General features: G+C 41.9%; 1 protein-coding gene across 1 annotated transcript in view; it reads left to right on the top strand.

The window, feature by feature from the left end:
* The window catches only part of GDPD5 (glycerophosphodiester phosphodiesterase domain containing 5), a 1,733,766-nt gene that overhangs the window by 277,753 nt on the left and 1,433,852 nt on the right, over positions 1-22,161 (top strand). The gene's annotated exons all lie outside the window — the stretch shown is intronic.

The raw sequence follows: 22,161 nt of genomic DNA, 5'->3' as shown, positions 1-22,161 counted from the left end.
TTGATGCAAGTGGAGGAACATCAAACTACATAATGTCTTCAGGATGTTGGAGGAAAGTACAGCACTCAGACAAACTCCATGCAGATAAAGAGGAGCCTGCACAGGAAATGAACTTTAGAGCCAAGCAACTGTAAGGGAGCAATCAGTTGAAGCACCTTCCACAGCTTGTGTGACAATCTGTTTTCAAATGATATTCTAGTCAAACATAAATATCCATCATTTACTTTCTCATGCTTCTGACTTCCTTCTTAAACTGTTCATATACCACAAGCATTATTATATCCTACACTTCCACAGGAATTTAGTAATTCTGCAACATTTTCAGTATTTTTCCTTCTACCTTTCCCCAGTTTAATCACCTCTCTCCATTTTCCATTTCCTGTCAAATAATGAGAAGTTATGTACCTACCATAACGTTCCATGTTAGTTGTCTTCTCTCGCCTTCTTTCTTGCTTGATGGGTTTGGAGCCGATCCTCGGCTCTGACTCGGCACTTGCTAAGCTCGAGAGTCACTTTTACCAGCTTGAGGCAGCCCCATATCCCATGATGCAAGGCGGTAAGTACCCAGATCTCGTTTGATGACAAAAGGGCAATAGCACCTAGCATAAACACTTCCCAAAGGAAGAAGGAAGAAAGAAAAACTTGCAGGATGGAAGAAGGACCAGCTCTGAATGGTCTTCAGCATCATAACTCCTTGTAGAGAAAGGTCTGTCCAGGCCTGGGAAAGGAGGGAGGGTCGCAAGAAAGAAGGCGAGAGAAGACAACTAACATGGAACGTTATGGTAGGTACATAACTTCTCAATGTTAAGTTGTCAATCTCGCCTTCATTCTTGCTTGATGGGACCGCGTCCCTAGCACCTCTATCCTGGGTGGCTCAATGGAACAGACTCTTGAGGACTGTAGAGCCAAAACTGGCTCTGTCCCTGGAGGCCAAGTCCAATTTGTAATGGGAAACAAAAGTATGAGGAGTGGCCCAAGTGGCCGCTGCACAAATAGTGTCTAAAGGACGTCTAGCTTGAAAGGCTGTAGAAGTAGCTAAGCTTCTGGTTGAATGTGCTTTAGGTTTTGAGCACAGCTGTTTTCCCCTGAGCCGATAAATATCAGAGATGACAGAAGAAAGCCATCTAGATAAGGTCACTTTTGAGACAGGAAGGCCTTTCTTGTTATCAGCATAGGAAACAAAGAGTTGATCGGATTTCCTAAATTGTTTAGTTCTGTCCAAATAATATCTGAGTTGTCGGTGGACATCAAGATAATGTAGTTTTTGTTCCGATCTGTTAGAATAGTTTGGAAAAAATACAGGGAGATCAATGGATTGATTTAAATTAGTCTTTGAGGCGACCTTAGGCAAAAAGGTCGGATTAGTTCTCAATGATACTCTGTCTTTGTGAAAGACCAAATAGGGGGGGGCGAACAGATAGAGCATGAAGTTCAGACACCCTCCTGGCCGATGTAATAGCTACCAGGAATAAGGTTTTCCATGAAAGAAATTTCAGGGAGCAAGAAACAGCTGGCTCGAACGGGGGAAGAATCAAGGATGTCAGCACTAAATTTAGATCCCATTGAGGAGGAGGACTCCTGACTGGAGGCTTCAGGAGGAAAATTCCTTTCAAGAAGGCTCTACAAAGCCTGTGGGACATAATATTGTGATCTGCGAACCCGACATGAAAGTTCAAGATAGCAGCCAATTGAACTCTAACTGTGGAAGAAGAGGAGCCTGCATGAAAAATCTCCGCTAAGAAATCCAAAACTGCCTGAACTGGAGCAGTGAAGGGATCAATATTCTTGGCTTTAGCCCAATAAGAGAAACGCTTCCATTTGCTTGTATAAATCCTCCTGGTAGAGGATTTTAAGGAAGCTACTAGAATGTCTCTAACGGGGTTAGAGATCAAAGGAAGCCTGGCTAAGGAAGGAAGTGGAGCAACCATGCTGTGAGGTTGAGAGAAGGGATAGACCGGTGCAGCTGACCAGATTGGTGAATCAGAAGATCTGGCACTGGGTCCAGATGCCACAGCTGCACCAAAAGGTGACGATGGAGGAACGGAAACCAAATTTGTCGAGGCCAATAAGGAGCAATGAGAATCATTATGGCTCTCAAAACGGTTGCTTTCTGGATAACTTGAGGGATCAGAGGAAAGGCATAAAGAAGTCCCTGGGGCCAATCCTGGGTCAGAACGTCTCTGGGGGGATGGCCTGGCAGAGGGAAGAGAGAGAAGAAGTCTGGGCATTTGCTGTTTTGGGGAGTTGCAAAAAGATCGCAACATGGGCGACCCCATTCCAGAAAAATCTCTTCCACTATAGATTGCTTGAGAGACCACTCGTGAGGCATGAGAATAGCTCTGCTCAATCTGTCCGCTAAAATGTTGGTTTTCCCAGGGATATGCGTTGCTACCAGAAACCGATGAGAGGAGATCGCCCATTGCCAAAGTCTGAGCGCTTCTCGACACAAGGGGTAGGACTTGGTTCCGCCCTGTTTGTTGATATACCAAACTACAGACATGTTGTCTGTGTGGACTGCAATTGTCCCTACGGGAAGAAAGTCGTTGGGGGCTTGCAACGTTAAAAGCACTGCTCTCATCTCTAGGACATTTATGTGCAGGTGGTATTCGAACGGTTGCCACGTCCCATGAACCATCCTGCCCTGATAATGACCCCCCCCACCCGATCAGGGAGGCATCCGTGGTGACAGTGGCTACCGGGGATGGGGGTACAAAGTGTCTGCCTTGGTGAATCTGGGGAGAAGTGATCCACCAAGCAAGATGATTCTTGCAAATCTGTGTCACCAGTATTTGGTGACGCATTGGAAGTTGTTGGTAAGACCACTGAGTGAACAACATCCACTGAAGAAGGCGCATGTAGAAGCGAGCCAGGCGAAGAAGAGTAATGGCCGCAGCCATGAGGCCTAATACCTTTAGAACCATTCTGGCCTGTACTTTCTTGTTGGCTAGAATGATCCTGACATGACTTTGAATGTCTGAAACTCTTTGATCTGTAAGGGTAGCTGACATCCGAACAGTGTTTAAGTTTGCCTATGAAAGTAATAGACTGGCAGGGCAACAAGGATGACTTTTGAAGTTGATCGAGATGCCCAAATGAGAACAAAGATTTATTGTGTAATCCCTGGCTTGAACAAGCTGATGCCTGGTGGTGGCTGAAAGGAGCCAGTCGTCGAGATACGGAAACACCTGGAATCCTTGACGTCTCAGGTGAGCCGTGACCACTGCCATGCATTTGGTGAACACTCTGGGGGCTGTAGTGAGACCAAAGGGCAGGGCTCTGAACTGGAAATGACTGGACCCCAGCCGAAAGCGGAAAAATCTCCTGGAGCGTCTGTGAATTTTTATGTGATAGTACGCATCCTGAAGATCTATTGAGCACATCCAGTTGTCCTTCTGTAAGAAGGGCAGTATTGACTGAAGAGTGACCATTCGAATCTTGTCTTCCTCACAGACTTGTTGAGTCTGCTGAGATCCAATATTGGTCTCCAGTCTCCTGTCTTTTGGGGACCAAAAGAACCTTGAGTAGATTCGGGCTCTGAATGATCTGTTGTAACTGGCTGAATGGCTCTTTTGCAGTAGTTTTAAGACTTCTAACTCTGCAATTTCCTTAGACCGGTGGTACATCTGGAAGGGAATTTGAGGGATAGAAAGGACTTTCCTCGAAAGGAATTTTGTAACCCTCGGATATGATCGACTGTACCCATCTGTCTTGAGTGAGGGAACGCCAGGCTTCTGGGTACAGCGATAGTCTTCCCCCGACTGCCTCCAAGGCGGGACAGCCGGGCAACATCTCAGGGATGCTGAAAGGGCTTGTCAGAGAGAGACTCTCTGTTTCCCTGGTTTTGTGGACCCCCTCTGCCCCTAGAGCGGCATCTGTTGTTGTTACCCCCTCTGCCTCTAGGGGTAAACTGACCACGTGAATCCGGCGTGACTCCTTGGGATTTGCGGAACCACATTTTGCCACCCTTCTGTCCTTTGGGGTAAGGTCTAGAAGGGGTGGAAAAATGGACTCCTACAGCAGAAAGAGTTTTGCCATCCTGCTCACACCTGGTCAACGTTTCCTTCACTTGAGGGCCAAACAAAGCTGACCCATCAAAGGGAGAGTTTGTGAAGGACGCCTTAAAGGGATCTGCAAAATTACAGAGCCGCATCCAGGCTTGGCGTCTAAGAGCCACACTTGTACCTGCGGCTCTACTCGCTCCATCAGCAGCATATGATATCAGCCGCATGGAGGAGTTAGCAATGGAGTTAAGGGTTCCTAGCTGCGATGCAATTTTTTCTTGAGCCCCTGCAGCTGTAGGATCCTGTACTACTTCACCTAGCTCCTTAAGGATATCCCTCTGGAGTCTGGTGAAGTGACATAGGTAGTTCAGCGAACGCATAGCAAAGGTCGCTGAAGAAAACATCCGCTTACCATATCTATCCATGGTCCTAGAGTCCTTATTAGGAGGATGGACAGGTACGGAAGGATCTGCAAGTTCCTTCTTAGTGGCAGCCGCCACCACCATGGCATCAGCGGGGACACCTTTTGTGAGGAATTGCTTGTCCGACGGGGCAGTAATAAATTTAGAAGGCCTCCTAGGGACTAGCTCTACAGAGTCAGGAGCAGCCCACGCCTTTCGAGCAATAACCTGCATAAGGGGGTCGAAAGGCGGAGACACCCAGGAGGTGGAGGGCCGAGATCCAAACGCCTCCAGGTATACTGACTCATCCTCAGAGGGATTGTTGGTGGGCTAGTTTCCCCTCTGTCTAAGGAGTTCTAGGATGTCTGAGAAGGAGACATCCTCAGAGGGGGATCTTGGGGATCCCTCTGACTCATCTAAGTCAGTATCCGAAGTGATAGACTCGGGGGAGTCTACGTGTTTCCTCTTACAAGTCCTCTTCCAAGGAGGATCTCCCGACAAATCAGGAGAATCCTCGGAAGAGGGGGATATTCCCAGTGGGGAAACCTGAGGCAGAGGATCTCTGGGTCCGGGAGCAAGAGAAGTGGCAGAGATGTCAACAGGCACTATAGAGGGAGGAGCTAAGGGAACAGACTGCTGGCCGAGTCCAGTGGCCAGCACACTCTTCATCACCTCGAAGGCTCCTCTCCCAGGGAGGTCCGAGAGAACCCGCTCCGAAGAGCGAGGACCTCCAGGACCCACCGAAAAGGAAGGCTCCGAGGCAGATGTCGGAGCCGAGCTCACCAAGGCCGAGGCTCCAAGGGGAAGAGCGGGGTCGGAGAAGGGGCCGATGCCACTCACCCCCTCGGAGGAGACCAGGAAAGCCCGGCCACCGAATCCCTCTAAGGAAGGTCTCGAAGAGGAGATAAGAGTAGAGGCTGAAGGAGCAGAAGGGGGTATCTGTCCCTCAGCCGTAGCAGAAACTATTCCCGAAGACTCCAACTCCAAACTCTGGGGTAGAGTCGAAGGAGGAACTGCAATGGGGTGTGGACTAATAGTCGTCTGCTGAGACGGACTATGTAGCATTTGGGCCAGTGCCTGTGATTTTAGTAATCTACTGACCACTCTCTCTAAATCATGGTCAGAAAGCCTGGATGACCTTGAAGATCGGCTCCGATGGCTCTGTTCCGAGAGGAGAGGCGAAGCCGGAGCCGAGAGTATCGGCTCCAAGGAAGGGGACCTAGACCTCTTCCTCGAAGGAACCATCGGAGCCGATGAAACCACAGAAACTGTCGGAGCCGACAACTTATCAGCACCAACAGGTAGTTTCGATGCATCGGCTCCAGCCGGAGCCGATACAGCCATAAAAGTAAGGGTGTCGGAGCAGACACCGATGCCTGAGCCACATGGTGGTCGGAACCGATCGGAGCCGACACCGAAGTGGTCGAACCAGAATCGGCACCGATAGCCATCGGTGCCGAAGGTTTGAGTAAACCAGAATCAGCTCCAGCCGGAGCCGATCTCGACTCTAAAAGAGTCGGAGCCGAGGCCACAGGCTTGGACACAGAAGCCTGGGCCTTGGAAGACTTTGAAGTCTTAGATGGAGCCGACTTGGCCGGAGAGCCCTCCGGCTTAAGAAGGCCCCTCAAAATCAATTTATTTCTTCTTTCCTGCAGGACTCTCTGGCTAAAAGAGTGACCTATAGCACAGGAGTCCTGCAGGTGAAGAGGCCCCAGGCAGTAAAGGCAAGAAGTGTGACCGTCTGTCAGAGACATCTTCTGACAGCACGAGTCACACTTCTTAAAGCCTGAGACCCTTTCCTTAGACATGGTGAACAATACACACAAACAACACCAGTCCAAGAAATTAAATTATATATCCCAAAAAAACTATCAACAACACACACACACACACCCTAACAAGGGGAGGGATGGGATGGGAGATGTCTGACTAAAAGTTTTAAGGAGACAGGGAATTTCTAGTCAGAAAAGGACTACAACTGTGTTAAAATTATAAATTTTTAAGTTTTAGAAGAAAAAGGGGCAAAAATAGTAATGTAAAAATCACTTACCAGGAGCTGGTAAAAGGAGGACCTCATCAGCGAAGCGGCAAACGAGATCTGGGTACTTACCGCCTTGCATCATGGGATATGGGGCTGCCTCGAGCTGGTAAAAGTGACTCTCGAGCTTAGCAAGTGCCGAGTCGGAGCCGAGGATCGGCTCCGAACCCATCAAGCAAGAATGAAGGCGAGATTGACAACTTAACATGTGTCTATTTTCTAGCTCTTGAGGCAACATTTTTTAAAAAATGCCTACCATTCTTAAATCCATGTCCTAATAGGTTCAGTTGATACTAGGCTATCAGCCCTAGGGCCTATACAAGCCTAGCCATATCAATTCCCTGGCTATTTCTTCCCAGAATATTTACTTCCCTGGTCCCCTGTCTAGCAGGGTGACTGACGTGATCCCTGAGGTTAATTTCTTATCTCCCATCCAGTTGTCAAAGTTCCTCTTGAAGAGGGCCAAAGAGGTGCTCAGCTTGACATGTATGGGCAGTATATTCCACAGTATGGGGAGTCCCTGGATCAGGAACCTATCCCGCCAGCATGTTTTGTTCATTGTGATGACCAGATTTAGATCCCTGGAGCGTGTAGCTGTGAGGGACTGGGATTTTTAAGTGTAGCATGTCCAACAGCACTGGATTTGACAAGGCCTCGTATGTTAAGCAGAGATCACCTCTGAGTAGACAATATGTGACAGAGTATAGCTGGAGTTTTTTTTTTTAAGACGGTCAGCATAGGGCATCTGCTTTAGGCCTGTGATTCTTTTAGTGAGGTATTTCTGTGGCCTTTCCAGTTGTTGCAGATTCTTGTGAGGTACATACCAAATGGGGCATTGTACTCTATAATGGGTCTAATGAAGGAGGAGTACAGTGGGACAATGACTTTTTTTCTGGATGAAAAGCCCTTAGTGATGAGGTGTGTCACATAGAAGGATTTTTTGACTGTTGTGGCTATGTGGTTATCGAAAGTCCACTGTCCACCTGTGTCCCTAAATCCCTTATCACACTGTTTAGTGTACTACCACTTATGTGGTAATTCATGGGTACATGATTTTTCCCAAAGGGGATAACTATATATTTCTTGGCACTGAGCTCAAGTCCATGACTCTGGCACCAAGCATCTGTTTCTGTAAGGCCCTCTTGTAGAATATCCACACCATTTGAGGATTCAATAATGGCTCCCAGTTTGCAGTCATCTGCGAACTTTGTTAGCCAGTGTCCCTTAGTGCTGGCCTGTACTTCAGAGAAGTAGATGCCAAACAAGAGCAGTTCCAGGACTGAAACCAGAGGTAGTCCACTTGTCTGGAGCTGGATTTTGAGTCGGCTACTTTTACAGTGTGGGTTCTATCAGTAAGCCAGTTGGCAACCCATCAAGTGACGTAGGGATTAATGCCCAGCTTAGTAAGTTTATCTAGGATTCCAGAGTGGGGGATGGTGTCGAAGGCCTTGGCGAGGTCCAGATAGGCTGTGTGGACCACCTTACCCTCGTCCATGGCTCTGGAGACTGATTCAAATAAGTCAATCAGGTTAAGAAGTCAAGATCGGCCCTTTACAAAACCAAACTGGGTGGGGTCCAATGTTTGAATCCTTTTTCTAATACTACCTCCCTAGTTTATAGGTATATTAGCACACAATTCCACAGGCCCTCATTCAGAAATCCGAATGAACATCCTAAATGCACTCATCTTATACATTGTGTCTGTTATACCCAACCACTGAATTCCTTGAGAAAGACAACACATCATTTTATCCCACATTAACAAGAATATTAAGCAACTTAAATCAGTAGCCACTCTGAACGTATAGAACTGTTGCCATATAGGTTACAAAATAAAACTTCCCCCAGTAATTAAAAAAAAAAAAAAAAAAACTAATAAATTGAAATAAGTTATTTTCTACCTTTTCTGTACCATTCCATATTAGGTTACTTTCTACCTTTTCTGTACCATTCCATATTAGGTTATTTTCTACCTTTTCCGTTGTTGGCACCAGTTCAATCAAATCCCATTTCCAAAATTGGAATGTTGCATCATTTTACATCCTTACACTTCCTTTTGTTTGTGCAAAATAGCCCAATTTCCTTTTTAAAAATCACCAGTGTTTTCATAACTTGCTCATATTAAACGTTTCACTACCTCACGTGATTTTCATCTTCTGCAAATGCTGTCACAATTACAACACATGTTCCATTTCTCCTTTCTTCCTTTTCTCATCCCCTTAATCTATTTTTTTTCCTCAAAAACTCACCTACTTAAAGGAAGTACAAGAAAGGGCCAAGGGTGCCCCCCTAAATTCCTTTTAACCTTTTTGTCACATTCTCATTCACAACAGTACAAATGGTGATATAGGAATAAAATATTTCCCAGTGTTATTTTTTGCTCCACTTACCATCTATACCCACTAAAAATTTCCTCAAATATTTTCAAATTCACCCTGTCAAATGTATTTGTTGATCTGATGCTTTGATAAAACCCTACAAGACGCATTTACCAACATTCATAATACTAACCCTGTATTGCTTTCGTACACTTCCTACTTTGCATACAGTTGGTTAAATGAACCCCATAGTCCTACAATGTTCAATTTTCAAAATATATAGGCGCTTATGTCTCAATATTCCAAAATTACAGAGACTTCATCAGATAATTTTGGAATATTGAGATGACAGGGCTTATATATTTTGTTTATTAAATAAAAAAATGTGCTTGGTGGTTTTAAAAAGTGGTCTGCCTCCTCTACACTCAAAATATTAAATAAAAAAAAATAAAAATGGAGGGGAAGTCCAACATGGAATGGGCCAATTTTCAGTGGAGGCCCGGTCGCTCCACACGCAGGTCTTTGTAAAGTGGGAGGAAACTACAGTAGCCGGAGAAAACCCACCTGAATCCAGGGAGGACATGCAAACTCCACACAGAAGGCACGCCAGCCAAAAATCAAACCGGAGAACCTCTTGCTGTGAGGCAACAATGCTAACTGATGCACCACTGTGCCAGTGCGAGAGTGCTTTTATTCTGTTGGGTGCTACATCTCCTAATTTGTTTCCCATGATTTTCTTCCTTTTGTTATACAGTCTAAATGATGTGATTCCACCAGCGTGGCTTGGTTTTTTTTTTTTTTTTTTTTTTTTTTTTTTTTTTGAGTTAGCTCTGCACTTCTTCCTGCTGGGTACAGCTGCCTCTTTGAGGCTACCAACATGCTTGTAGAGTGTTTCTATGAACAGTTCCCCATAGGCAGCAGTGTTATCAGGGTTTAGTGGGGACTGATATTTTGCCAGGTTATCACATACTAGCAGGAAGTTTGTCGGTGTAGATCCTGAACATTCCAGGGTTACCTGGAGCTCCTGGTTTTATTTTTACTTCCAAGGAGACCACTTTGTGGTCTGACCTTACCAGACAGGATACTACACTGGGGGCTGTGCAGCACTCTCCCATATTAGTGAGGACCAGATTCAATATACGTTTGCGCCCCTGGTGATCATATTGACAATCTGGTCCAGGGAGTTTTGTGTTTACAAAATCCAGGAATTCCTGCGCCTGCATATGTGATTCTCAGTTAACAGGGGTGTAATCAAAGCTGTCAATTAATATGGTGTTGCATTGGATGATGAGTTTTTCCAGTATGTTTAAATGTTATGGGTTTTTCTAGGGCATAAAAGGGGAGCTATAGCTTGCAAGGTAGTAGGAGGGGATATTGCCTATGGTGACTTGAATGTGGAGAAGCACAAGTGCATTTTTCTGTTTGACCAGCCTTGAGGTATACTTATTTTTGATGCAAACTGAGTTACTTCCACCTTTATTCCCCATCTGTGTGATAGCTGGTCTAAGTGTGTTGACAGCATTATAGCCTTTCATTCCCAGGGTGCTCTCTATGCCTTTAAACCATATCCGAGTGACTGAGCAGATGGCATTCTCCAGGGTGAGGAGAGCTTTAGACTGATAGCATTCAGCAGTAACACCTGTAGATTTGAGCGGTCTGTTTCCTTTGGGGAAAAAAACATGTACCCATGAATTACCACATAGGAGGCAGTACACTAAACACCAAAAGTGTGAGGAGAGACTTTGGGAGAGAGGTGGACAGTGGTCTCACCTTCGATAACCACATCACAACAGTCAGGAAATCCTTCTATGTGGCACACCTCATCACCAAGGGCTTTTCATCCAGAAAAAGGAGGTCATTGTCCCACTGTACTCATCCTTCATTAGACTCATTATAGAGTACAACGCCCTGTTTGGTATGTACCTCACAAGACATCTGCAACAGCTGGAAAGGCCGCAGAAATACCTCACTAAAAGAATCACAGGCCTAAAGCAGATGCCTTATACTGACCGTCTAAAAAAACTCCAGCTATACTCTGTGGCATATCATCTACTCAGAGGTGATCTCTGCTTAACATACAAGACCATGTCAAAACCCTGAGCTGTTGGACATGCTCCACTTAAAGAAATCCCAATCCCTCAGAGCCACACGCTACAGGGATCTAAACCTTGTCATCACAATGAACAAAATATGCTGGGAGGGATAGGTTCCTGACCCAGAGACTCCCCATACCCTGGAAGAGACTGCCCATACATGTTAAGCAGAGCGCCTCCTTGGCCCTCTTCAAAAGGAACCTTGACAATTGGATGGGAGATAGAAAATTCACCCCGGAGATCACATCAGTCACCCTGCTAGACAGGGATCCAGGGAAGTAAATATTGTGGGAAGAAATATCCAGGGAATTGTTATGGCTAGGCTTGTATAAGCCCTAGGGCCGATAGCCTAGTACCAGCCTATGAACCTGCAAGTGTCCTGACCTACGAAAGGGCATAGAGTTTTCAGAGTCTCCATTCTCAACATCTTTGCAATTATTAATGTGATAACATATTGTAAGACTAGAGGTAGCTTTAAAATGTCCTCTTCTGGTAGCAAAAAGTCAGCCAGAAATCAAAAGCTTACCATCGTTGGTTGGTAGAAAACTATTAGAATAGCATTCTTTGCCAGAAGTTGACCTATCACTTGAGGTGCTACATGAATATGGAGTGCTGGACTTTGGTATTCCATAGTAATTCTATGGCACACGTTTGGAACATTCCCTTATCTTTAATAGTCTTTTACTAAGCAGAAAGAGGACTATGAAACTTACAAATCAAGCAAACTATGAAAGAGGAAAGGAAATACAAAATTTAAATCACTTCTCTTGAAGACTCCTGGTTGCACATTTTCTTTTCTTAGGCACTTGAAGTACAGCTTTATTGCATCACTTTGAACTGCTTTTCCACAAAAAAATGCAGCTTTTTTCTACAAAATGGTTTCTTATAAATAAGAATCAAAATATTTTTAAAACCAAGTAATACAAGGCACACTTGTCTTTGAAGTGTGACCATGTTGTCCATTTTCTAACTCAGTGCCATCCACTAAATGGAAATTCCAAGTTAAAGAAGCATTATAAAGTCAAATTCTTATGTCCTCATTACAGCCTTCTTAAATCCACTCCTAAAATGTCTGCTGTTAAAACCTACAACATATTTCAGCATATATTCTGTCTTCTTTGTCGTTTCCAGTTTAAGCATTCTCTGTGTGTAATATTATTAAGACTAAGTTTACATGATTCTGATAAAGCACAACTCAAACAGTTAATGTACCAAATATGTACACTATTTCTCTAGTAACTGTGAATCCCCAACTCAATGTGAATGGAACTACAACAATTCTCACTCTTAACAGAAGACTATCAACAGCTAGAGGACTGAATCTGTGCACATTATAAAACTGTCAGGATGTAGTATGCAGTGCATGCTCAGAGTAGTGGTCTCTACCCTTACTTTCTAGCAGTATTTCTGATACTGGAAACTGAGAAGCGGGCATTGTCTGCCTGCTTTAACACAGCTGAAAATAATCCACTCTGCATCTGAAAATGCCATCTTTTCTCATTACCTTTTCTTTGGAGATGAGGGATTACTTACTGGCCAACTAGAATATTCTCATGACATTTAAAGGAAATTTCTGGTACAGAACTGGAGGATGAAGAATAATTTTTATTTCTTATCAAAATCCCAGAACAGAGCAATACAAATGTACTCATACAGAAATCCACATCTTTACATGAAGAGTCAAGAGAAGTTACTTTTCTTTTCTCTAGCTTCCTTCAACCTTCAAAGGAACTTGCTAATACTTCTGTGTGCGCTGTATCTACAAACCGAGATGGACACATCACAATTAAAGTACATACATAGATAGCCACAGTTTACTGTACTAAAACTAAAAATACTCCATAACATACAATTTATAATCAGCAGGACAGCTGAATTAGACAGCGTTACATTAGCTATAAACTGGAGAAACACCCAAGAACTGCTAGGTTCTTGCTCCACAGAACTCCCTAACCCAATATGATCACAGGAGAGAAATACGTGTACAAAGTATTGCTAAGGTTGCATCTTCTGGCAGCAGGGAGGAAAAATCTGGAACAATCCTTGTTGTTGGGAGTCATTAGCCTCCACCACATTTGTAGTGGAAGGCACGGACTATTGTCTCCACATCTTCTACATCATCCTTTGATGAGCCTCCCAGAAATAGATTTTTATCCCCTTATCCCTCTTCTCTCAAATTTCACTAGACTCCTAAGATCCAAGAAAAAGGGAGAGTTCTAAAAGAAATGCACCAAAAACAGCAATACTGAAGGAAAGACTCTTACTAGAGCCTACCACAAACACAAATAAAACATTTTACAAATGTTGTAGCAATACTGACTTAATATTAGAAGCCTTATGTAGCTACTGATGTTCAGAGTATAGCTCCCACTATATTTCACTGTATGGTTATCAAACTGCAGTTTTCCAATACACCATAAGGTGGAGCTCCTTTTTCATTTGATATAAAAAGAGAGACACAAAAGTGAAAGATCAGACTGAAACACAGGGTGAAAGTATAAGGAGCCTTGCATTAAAACTGGATTTTTCTAGTGTCTAGGACTGGGAAGTGAAGTTGTAAATCATGTCTGTCCTCCTCCGAAAACTTGGTCAATGGTGATCTTTGGAATCAGGAGAGAAGTCTGGGACCAGTAGTCCCACACCTGCATCTGATAAGCAAGAACAAGAATACTGTTGGGCCTATTATAAAGAAGCCATTTTCTATTACCAGAAAGCTGTTGGGTGATCTCTCCACTTCTCACCAGTGGAATTGCAGTGCCTGACATCCAGAATATTATCAGAGTGGCGAGAGGCTTTGGCCGCCATTTTATACGTTCATAGGATTGTGCTATAGCTTCGACTGGGAATGTATGCCTAGGTTTTCTCCCTTTTTCTGAACTGAAATCGTTTAGCTTTATCTCGAAATAGTACTGGTTGTCATTCTGTGGATCTCATGTTACTCACTCGTCAGTGTGGATTTCCCCTTTAATGCTTTGTGGATTACAAACACCCAGGTTTCATATGAGCTCCAACTTTGGGCCCCATCATGCCTGCATTAAGAGTGTAAGTAGTCACTGGCCATTGAACAGGGTATAACAGAGTGTTTTCACAGTTTGGCCTGATTAGAACTGATCAAGGTTATAGCTGCGGTTAGTATTGTTGCATTATAGAACCTTTACTGCTTAATTACATTGCATTTTTGCTCATGTTTGAAAGACAAGACCTCTGATTGAGTTCTGGAAGGTGTGATTTCACTGTATGTATACCTCATATTGCCTTATTGCTAAACTTTGTGCTACTGAAATAATTTGTTTGCTGCTGTGCTGTTGCCTGTTAAGACTAGAGTTTCCATCTAGAATAAAATCTGTTATTTGCAACCTTGGTGTGTTGGGTGTCACCAGAGTCGGGTATGAAGGAACCCGTAAAATATTCAGCTACACCTGCGGGTGCGCTACAAAAGGAATACAAGTATGAGACTAATGTTGATATTCATAGTGACAAAGGCACACCTGGTAAAACGTCTGGCTAGGTCTGCAACAGATAAGGTAGATGGAATCCAGTTATTATTTACTATTAGGGAATGGGCAACTGTACATTAAACCCGGGCTGGAGAACAAACATTGTTCAGCAGGGTATTAATGTACAGGTAATGCCTGCTGAAAATCGAGTCTGCTTCCATGAAGATTGGATGGAAAAAAGCCAAGGGACACCATTTTTTGCTATTGTTAAGCAGTACTTCGTTTATGTAAAATTAAAATAAAAACCAAGTAAAAACAAAGAAAAGATATGCAGTGTGTGCTTGCAAGTGTAAAGTTCTAAAGACATGCTTCTGGAGCATTTCTCCCCCTGCCTCTGCAGAAAACAGGATTTGTGGAACCTAGTCGGACTTTCCCGGTCAACAAATGTTAAATAAATAAAATAATAAGTGTACTTGCATGAGTGAAAATTAAGTGTGAGGGAGACAAACAGCACTGACTGCAACAAGCAGCCTATTAGCACCAAATTCTAAAACATTAATATTTAGGCAACCCAATGTTTAGCATTTTTTTTAAATGTAGCATTAGAGGCTTATCCAAAAATCAATTGCAAAACCATGGACTTAAAAATAAATAAATAAATGGGGGGGGGGGCCACAAAGAGTGGTAATACTATCCGGATTGCGTTTTTGTTTTGTCGATATTTATTTGCTCAAAAGGAAAATTCTGTAGTTGTCTTCATGCACAAACTTCCTGTTAAGTGGCATGTGTGTTTATATCTGTGCATATGCGTGCATCTCCTGTCTTATGTTTTTAAACATGTATGTTTTTCTGTCTGTAAATCTGTAGGTTTTTGCTACTGAATGTGTACGTGTAAGTCTAAACATTAAATACTTAAATGTGTTATATTTTAATGTAAAATACTTCCTCCATCAAAAATATACATACTAAAGCAAGTTTGATTCTTTAAGCAGAGGAATAATTTCACATCAGAAATAAAAAAAAAAATGTATATAGTACTACAAAAATTTTACGTCTAGCCCACTCTCCATGCAGAATAATGCCTTCCAGATTGTGTGTTACTGGGTAACTAATGCATGCTCAGGGTGTAGAGGCTGTCTGCCTGTGGCGTTGAGCTTCAGAATTCCTATGAGCGTGCATTAGTTCCACAACACATAGCCTGTTCGGCATTACTTGTTTAGAGTAACCATCCACAAAATTCTTCTTTTCCACTTCGTCCATACATAAAGCCAACAATCACACAATTGTAGCACAGTTCTACTGGATACCTATCCATGAATTAATTTTTAAACCCGTATGCCTATTCTACATTGGTGTTAACCCAAAGAGCTACACATTTCCTTACATCATTTACAAAAGCAGAATCATCAGCCATAACTTACCTTTTTCTTCTACCCCCCACAACACACACATGGTTCCATGCTCAAATACCTTTCCTCAAAATCAAATTGCTCTGTAGGTCTTTATTCATTTCACCAACTGTGCATAAATTTGTATTCTATGTTCAATAGACTACATGCAGGATTTTAACAAAACTCTTACAATCACAAATTAAAATGCAGCAGTCTCCAATTATCCAGCTATTCTGATCTCCCTTCTTTAAAATAATTTTAGTTGACTGTCATACTTTTAAATTTCTCTTTCGTACAGCCACCTTATTACCAATCATTGAAAACTGGACACCTAGGAGCCTGTCATTTTTGCTCAGTTCTCAAAATCTATATCCAAAACAAACTAAATTTGGTACACACTCAGTACAGTTTTAAAACTCTATTCAGTTTCTCCTTAATAAAACCTTTGTCTATAAACAAACTACTCTATTCACCTCCTCATACATTCTATTACGGCATGATTAACATTTACTTATTTTATTTATTTATCATTTGTTGACCGGGAAAGTCCAACCTAGACAGAGCCTATTTTCAGCGGAGGCCCAGGGAGAAACACTCCAGACGCATGTCTTTGGCATGTGGGAGGAAAACAGAGTACCTGGAGGAAATCCACGCAAACGCAGGGAGTACATGCAGATTTTGCACAAAAGGCACCCCAGCCAAGAATCGAACCAGACAGCCTCTTACTGTGAGGCGACAACGTTAAAAGCTGCACCATTGTGCCCACAATATAGCCGAAAACATAGAAAGTCAACAAGGACACATTTTGGATGACCTTCCATTCGCAAAAACGTCAAAACTGAAAATAAAGTTACAAAACAAATCAACTATTACAAGGATCTGGGCACTAAGGTTGGAAAAATACTAGATTTTAACAAAAATTAATAATTTATAACTAGAAGGGCTTACAGTTAAAAGCATACTATCTAGAGCAGTGGTTCCCAAACTTTTTTTGATTCTCGGCTCCTTTGCTGAATCCAGGTTTTCCCAAGCCCCCCCCCGTGGTGCTCAAAGTGTATATTTTATTTATTTATTTGACATTTTAATGAGGATGCCCGACTGGACTATGAGACCTGGGGAGAAAAGTACAATAAAAAGACAATTACCAGAAAAAAATAAGTGCACATTCTGCTTAACAGCATAACACTGATCCACCATGGTTGAGAGGTAAGCAAACCTAATGGCAACCTTATTAACTCTAAGTTTATAAGCGCAATATTTAAAAATTGGTCCCTATTATTTGGCTCTGTCCAGCATACCTCGCAACTGTATAGATTTCTGCAGACTGTCCAGATTTTTGCCTCATATGTTTGGTCTTTTTCTCATAAAATTGTTGTTTTTTGGCAAATCACTAGCAGGTCACTGAGGTTTAAGTCAGAAAATGACAGTTGAGGTTTCATACTTCATACCCTTCAGAAAAATTCATGCTAATGCAAAACCTGCATTTCTATCAACTTAAGTTTGTGAGAGCAGCACTTAAAGTGTCTCTATTTTGTGCTTTTGTACCCCTACTGTTTTTGGCTTTGTCCAGATTTCTTCATCTAACAGGCGAGAGGTGTGTGTCCAGTGGTATGGACCAGACTTGCACAGACCTCATTGCTGCTGCTGCCAGGGATCACGCTCTCGCCCCGTGACCAGTGATGGGAGTAATCTATTACAATAAGTAATCTATTACTGTAATATATTACAGTTTCTAATAACTAGTAATATAACTAGTTACGTTTTCAAAATAGTAACTAGCAATAGTAATATATTACTGTTTTAGTAACTAGTAACTTAAATGCGTTACTTTTGAGTTAGTTTTGCTTAAACCAGTGGTTCTCAATGTGGGTAATATAGCCTCCTAAAGAGGGATGTAAAACTTCCGGGGTCCCTATATAGTATAAACAGTAATCACATGTTAGGAGGTAATAGACACTTTGAAGTGGCAATTTGGATAAGAAATTACAACATAATATTGGCACAACACATAGCATGTAGCATTCATAATAGATCATTAGAATTAATTAGTTTGGACCAAACTTTACTTCATTTTTTAGCACTGCAAGGAGGTGAAAGCTAATGATGACCAGACTCCAGCCCTGCCCTGGTACTGTGGGACTCTGACCCACTAAAACATCCCCTAACACTGGACATTTTTACCCTGCCACAGATCATATCCTTACCTTGCAGTATAATAAATGGCATTGGTTCTTCATACCGTCATCAGTCGGAATCAAACTCATCAGTTGAGTACCCGAAGCCCCAACCCACTGCACCAAGCAGGACCTTCAAGTGGATCTATGATCAACCAACTTTTGTGTCCTGACAATACTTTATGTTCTATTTAAAATTCTTTTCAGGTTTCGATTTTTAGTTGCTGAAAATAGACAAAATGTGACAGGTTTTTATAGGGCTTGTGCTGTTGGCTGCTTTGGTTTATTATCATCTGTGACTCTCTAGCTATAAAGACTAATCTCCTTCTCCTCCTTTCAGCTGTGCCCATTAGGGATCACCACGGTGGATCATCAGTCTGCAGAACAAGTGGTAGTGAAGTTTTACATTGTCGAGTTGCTAGCCCAGTGTTCAACCTTTTTCAGAAGGCACACACATGCACACACTCGCACCCAAGGCCAATTTAGAATGTCTAATCCACCTGCAGCATGTCTTAGCAATGTGGGAGGAAACCAGAACACCCTGAGGAAACCCACTCGAACACAGGGAGTGTAGATCATAGTGTGTTTGTTGCACTCTTAAAGCCACTGTAGTTCATGGGAAAATACATAAAAAGTACTGAGCACATGCAAGCAGAGTGCCATTTTGTGTAAGCAGCTGGAGTGAAAGCATGTATGTGCATAGCAGTCAGTCAGTTAAGCTAGTTCGCTTAAGTTTTATGTTCCAGTCATCCATCCTGATGTGTTTGTGTGTAATAAATATCTTAAACACCCAAGCCTTGTCATCTTATCTGAATACACAAGACGAATGGCATGTTCTCAGAATGGGATCCGAAGTCAAAACTTAACTATGAGGCGCACAGTCAGAAATGGAGGAATATGCAAGATTGGCTCAAATGGCTGCAAACTACTCGTAAACAGGTCAGAAAATATTTCCAGGTTCTTAAACTCATTTAAATGATTTTTCCGTCAATGAATATAAATCAAAGCATTCCAAACAAATTACTGAATAAACAAAATGTTCAAAATTGCGTCATACTGAAAAAAGTACTTGAAATAATTATGAAAACATTTGAAACAATATCAGAATCAAATAAAATGTTCAAAAAATAGAAAACGACTATTTTTTCACAATATACTACCTTTTCACATTAACTAAAGCTATTCAAAGTATCTAAAGTGTGCAAAGTGTTGGCAGTGTGTGCAGTATTACAGTACAATCTTTTCAAAGAGTACAGTTATTTCAAAGAGTCTTGTACAGCTGAATATAATTACGAGTACTTGGTGCATGCTTGACACTTATTTGGCATGGCAGAGGGATTTCAAAGACCTGAGCTGCTTGCGTTTGATAATAATATTGCTGAAAACTAGAGAGTGTTTGAGCAAAAATATGATATTTTCATACAGGCTGCTTTTTTTTGATAAAGACACATAAAAGCATTTATTCTGCTCAATATAGCTGGTTCAGAAGCCATCGATAGAGAACATTAATTTGTGTATACACCTGCCGTTTATGCAGAGAAGGGGAAGACTGCCATATTGTGACACAGGCTGAAATGCGGAAGACTCTGAAATGTAAATTTAGAGAAATGTGCAACCCTCAAATGAATATTACAGTGGAAAGGTACTATTTTACACATCAAAAGCTTGGTGAAACTTTTGCTGCATATATAACTGACTTGAGAAAAGTCAAAAATGTGCAGATTTGGTGATCTGAGAGAGGAGTTGATAAAAGGCACACGTGTGTGGTATTAATAATGATGCAGTAAGAAAGATTTTGCTTTGAGACAGTGATATAACTTTAATTAAAAACAGAGATTTGACAGATATATGATCTTATAGAAAAGTAAGAATATGCTTATGAATGATAAGAACATGCTTGCAGCTTCTTCCAGCATGAATGTTGATGGTATGCAGCACACTACGACTGACATTTGGACCCATCAGAATCCTAGTTTCTTTGGTGTCACCACCCACTGGATGGACTGTAACACACTTCAAAGAAAGTCAACTGCTCTGTCATGCTGCAGATTACAGGGAAGGCATACATATGATCTCATAGCATCAACTCTTGAGAGCATTCCCATCAAGTACAAGACAGATCAAAAGGTGTGTGCAACAATTACTGACAATGTCAGCAATTTTGTAAAGGCTTTCACTGTCTTCTCAGAATGAGAGAGATCTGAGACTACAAGCATTCAGTCCCAAGATGAGGATGATGATTTACAACAGTGTAACAGCCATGCTGAGTCAGTCAGGGCAAAGCAAGAACACCTATTCATTGCCTCCCCATTTGAGATGTACAACACACACCTTGAATCTAAGATGCTGAATCTGCTTGTAATGATGCACAGTATTAAAAAATCATGTGAAGCACCATGACCAAATGCTATGCCGTTTGGAACAAGACTAGTCACAGCACATAATCTGCTGTGGTGGCTCAAAATAAGTGTGATCTGGCATTGATTATTCCCAATGCAACACAATGGTATCCCACTTTCTACACGATGGAGAGAATTCACCTCATTGCAACTCAGGATGAAGGCTTGTTGAATGAGATATGTAAACAGATTGGAATTGTCATCTTCAGGCCTGCAGAAATTACCTTTGTTGCTGAATTTGTGCAAGCAATACAGCCCCTGGCAATGGCTTTGACCATCCTGGAGTCAGAGCTGAAAAGCTTCATGGGAATCCTGATCCCCACCATTACGTGCCTGAAAAGCAAGTTGTCCAAAGTTAGGCAGTCTGTGAAGCTTGTTGTGCCGCTAATTGATGCTCTTCTTAAAGGCATTGAGGCTCGGTTCAATCACCTTATGGAGTGTGAAGAGCTCATTCTGGCTAGCACAATGCATCCGCAGTTCTGTTTGTGATGGATAGACACTGAAAAACAGAAACTCAAGAGGCAAAGCTCTGCTCCTTGATGCCATGCAGAAACTGGATGAACCTGCACATGGGTCATCTGAAGCTTCTGCATTAACTGCCGAAGACAGCTTCTTCAGCTTCAAAAAGTCGACGCCAGCCAATGTCAGCATATCTTCTCAGATGGACATGTATCTGGCTGACCCTTCCAGAGAAATACCTTCTCTCAACAGTTACCGTATAGTCAAGAAGATATTTCTGACCACTAATACAGCTCTGCCATCTAGTGCATCTGTTGAACACCTATTCAGTCTTGGTGGACAAGTGCTGACTGCAAAAAGAAATAGACTCAATGACGAACACTTTGAAAAGTTGCTCCTTCTTCGAGCCAACAGAAATGTGTAGTCATTGTGAATAGTTATATAAAGTGACATTTTGGCTGATGTTATGTTAACAGTCGTTAGACTTCTATGACATTTTCTATAAGCATTTTTGCATCCTCAGCATTTGTTTTAGCAGATTAGCCTAAAGTACATTGTTGAAAATTTGATGGGTTGTAACTTGTTATGGGTCTTGTGTTGCTGGCTGTGCATATTTAGGTTTAAGTATTACATTGTGACTATCTGACAATAAAGACTAGTCTGTGGGACTTTGTAAACTGTAAAATGCTAGTCATCATTATTGTAACACTGTGTATACAACTTTAATACACTCATATTCATGTGCACTAAGCATGTATTCCTCACACAATTATTATGTGAGTAAATCTGAACATGTGAATTGATAAACTATACTTATGTAAAAGTAACTCAACACTAACTAGTTACTTTAGTTAGTAACTAGTAATAGCAATATATTACTTTCTTAGAAAAGTAATAGTAACATATTGCTTTCATTTAAAAGTAACTAGTAACAGTAATGTAATACTTTTATAAGTAACTAGTACAACAGTGCCCGTGACACACACACACACACACACACACACACACACACACACACACACACACACACACACACACACACACACACACAAACACACACAACTACTGACATTTTCCATAAGACTGCTTCCATTATACAAAAAATATGTGAATTTTGATCCCGAGTACAATGTCCAGTTCTAGAGGAAATATCTCTGGAATACTGCAGCTAAGGCAAGGCTATTAAACCAGAGATATAATGAAGACAGTAGGGACTTCAAACATCTACAAACATCTATTTTTAAATAAGCTGTTACAAAGCTGTTACACTTAGTTGTGCGAGTTCCTGTATTTTTTTTAAATAAATTGTTAAAGAAGAAGGTTTAGAACAGATATATCTCACAGAGCTACCAAAAAAAAAAACAGGCAGCATTTAAAAGAAAGACCTGTTGAAGAAAGCTAGCCATAAAGAAGATAAAGAAAACCTTTGAAAAGAAAAATAAACTAAAGC

Source organism: Protopterus annectens, chromosome 5.part0, assembly GCF_019279795.1.
Source record: "Protopterus annectens isolate FY-2018-M chromosome 5.part0, PAN1.0, whole genome shotgun sequence".
Taxonomy (NCBI): domain Eukaryota; kingdom Metazoa; phylum Chordata; order Ceratodontiformes; family Protopteridae; genus Protopterus; species Protopterus annectens.
Note: the sequence above shows the minus strand (reverse complement) of the source record. Positions and strands in the feature narration are given on the sequence as shown.